This window comes from Curcuma longa, chromosome 12 (assembly GCF_044706935.1).
Source record: "Curcuma longa cultivar G26 ecotype Majalengka, Jawa Barat chromosome 12, ITB_CL_G26_1.1, whole genome shotgun sequence".
Lineage (NCBI taxonomy): Eukaryota > Viridiplantae > Streptophyta > Magnoliopsida > Zingiberales > Zingiberaceae > Curcuma > Curcuma longa.
Window position 1 is genome coordinate 10,003,229 of NC_133872.1, and position 2,857 is coordinate 10,006,085.

The following is a 2,857-nucleotide window of genomic DNA, read 5'->3' on the forward strand; positions in this document are numbered from 1 at the left end:
CCTCGTTTAATTGAGTTTGTGAGATGATGAAGCCTTTGATTATGTTTTTTAGTTTAGACTTCTATGGTCCTTGTTGAACTCCCGTTGATTGCCCATAGTTCCCTTTTCCTCCTTGATTCTGATTGCTCCTATAAGAGAAGTTCAAGTGGTCCCTCCAACCAGGGTTGTATGTGTTTGAGTATGGGTTATTTTGCCTCTGGTTGAAGTTATTAATGGCGTCCACTTGTTTAATATAGGCCACTTGTGCAGAAATAGCTTCAAGCTGATAACTATTCGTCGCATGTCCTATCAAATCATAAACCTCACAAGATGCATTAGTGACATTCACCGCATTTACATTGAAAGAATCAAATCTTTTAGTGAGCACGTTCATTTTTATTGTAATTAAATCAAGGGTATTCACATCATATTTACTTGTGACCTTCATGGGGTTACCTCGTTTAGTTGCCCATTTGTGATGGTTGAGCGCTACATTTTCTATAATCTCTTCGACTTCATCTTGTCTCTTATTTATCAATACTCTACCAGGCGCGGAGTCTAAGGAAACCTTCATCGCATAAGAGATCTCATTGTAGAATGTATAGATGATCAAGCACTTTTCCAGTCCATGATGTGGGCATTGTTGCAAAAGTCCCTTGAATTAATCCCATGTCTCGAATAAGGATTCTCCATCTTTTTGCATGAAGCTCGTGATGATGTGTCTCAAGTGTGTCATCTTGCTTGAAGAAAATATTTGTCGAGAAACCATTGTTCGCATTAATCCCATGTGGAGATGTTGTCCGATGGAGGTGAATGGAGCCAAGCTTTTGCCTAATCCCTAAGCAAGAAAGGAAATAGGAGCAACCTAATTGCATATACAGTAGCACTGTTATACATTAAAGTTGCATAAATTTCTAAAAATACCTCCAAGTGCATATTAGGGTCTTCCGTGGGTGCACCTCCAAATTGATTCTACTGGACCATGTGTATCAACATGGACTTCAGCTCAAAGTTGTTAGCATCGATTGAAAGTCTTGTGATGCTAGACCTAAGTCCTCTAGCACTAGGGGCGGTGCAATCCTTTGATGGCTTGTTTTTGTGTCGGACATGATTGATGTTGCTTGTGTTTGCTCTGCCTTTAGTTGCTTTTGTAGGTTTCGCCTTTTATGTAAGGTCTTATCAATTTCAGAATCAACAGGAAGAAGATCTCTAGATTTATCAGATCTCAACATAAAAAAGGAAACATAAAAAAGGAAACTCAGTCACTGAGGAAAAAGAAAGGTCAGAAAAGGCAATGAGAAGAAAAAGAAAGAAAAAATAGCAAGAAAAAAAAGGAATCTAGATTAGCTAAATCGCAATCGAACTTATATCGATGTTGACACAATCCCCGGTAACAATGTCAAAAATTTAGTATGTGAAATCCGCAAGCACAGGAACTATAAATCGAGTCCAGTTAAAATTACAAAGCAGACTATCTAGAACAATCAAATTCACAAGAATCGTGAGAGAAATAAAATGAATTAAGAAAGCAAAAGGAGTCTTAGGAGAAAATCAATTGTAGGGAGCAATTCTAGGATTTTGGTTTCGCCACGATGATTGTTAATGTTCTAAATATTATTCATTCTCTCACCTCAATATTGATACACATGAAGGTGGTGTTTCCCGAGGTAACTAATATAGACTTTTGAAATTATACCGATGTGTCTATCCAAACACGATGTCTACTTTCAAGGTAGCCTCACTTGAGTAACCCATTTTTCAGGGAGGTTCCTGTTACGATGCCCCATGGTTCCCTATGTGTTATCCCCTACTTTGTGATGCCGAATCGGGATAAATCCACTAAACTTTATGATAGCTAATGCATGGTGCCTTCGTGAGATTTTGAACTATTTTCGTAAGCAATCCCTCATGTCTTGGTCTTTATGGGTCGGAGAGTTAGGTTCACCTTTTGATCTTTTCCCGCGTCTCGTGGGATATGAAGATGCACAGTTAGCGTCATAATCATATATGCACAATAAAGACGGATCATAGATCAATAAATCATGCAATAAAGAAAGACAAATAGATATGCAAATCACTTCAACAATACATCAGGCTACGCTCTCATCCTAGAATTAAGAGTACTACTCTATAGAGATAGAGTTATAGCCAAAAGACATAGAAGAAGACATTCTACAACTCATATCAAGAAGAAAAAAGGAGAGGAAACTTAATTGTGTGTTGATCGTCATCTTCGGAAGAACTCCAAGCTCGATGATGGATAGAAACTCCGACGGCTCCTCGGAAATGATTCTCCTAGGATTCCCTATCACGGGGAAACACCTCCTCCGGAGTCATGAGTCTCGTAGGGGTTTTTATTGCCCTCAAAATCGATCAAATTCATTATATCTTTTCAAAAATATTGAGGCGCTACTCATGAGCCACGACCATGCTAGGAGGCACAACCTAACTATGTTGCTCCAAGGTACAGGAAAGGGGGTCGAACACGACTATGCTAGAAGGCACGACCTGACCATGTCTAGCTTTGGCTTTTCTTCTTATTGGCTATAAAATGGCACGACCTGCTCGTGGAGTTTACTGGAGGCCAAGCTCCATTTCACGTCAAATTTCATCTAGAAGAACACGCCCGTGTCATGAGACACAATCAGAGCGTGTTCCTTGCAATGAGCTCTCATTTTAAGACTTTTTAACTTCAATGAAGCTTCAATTTAAGGTCTTGTCAATAAAAAGCACAAAAAATAGTTCTCCAGACTAAGAGAATGAAAATGATACAAAAGAGATGTACGCATGCAAAATATGCTCATGTGATGAAACAAAATATATGAAAAATAATACCAAAAACTATATACGAAATACACACACATCAACAACTTATGCA

General features: G+C 38.6%; 1 non-coding gene across 1 annotated transcript; it reads left to right on the plus strand.

Moving 5' to 3' along the window:
- Positions 1-602: 602 nt before the first annotated feature.
- Positions 603-710, plus strand: LOC141843718 (small nucleolar RNA R71). The gene has a single exon (XR_012603056.1). It is a non-coding gene; the product is annotated as a small nucleolar RNA R71 (small nucleolar RNA).
- Positions 711-2,857: the final 2,147 nt, after the last annotated feature.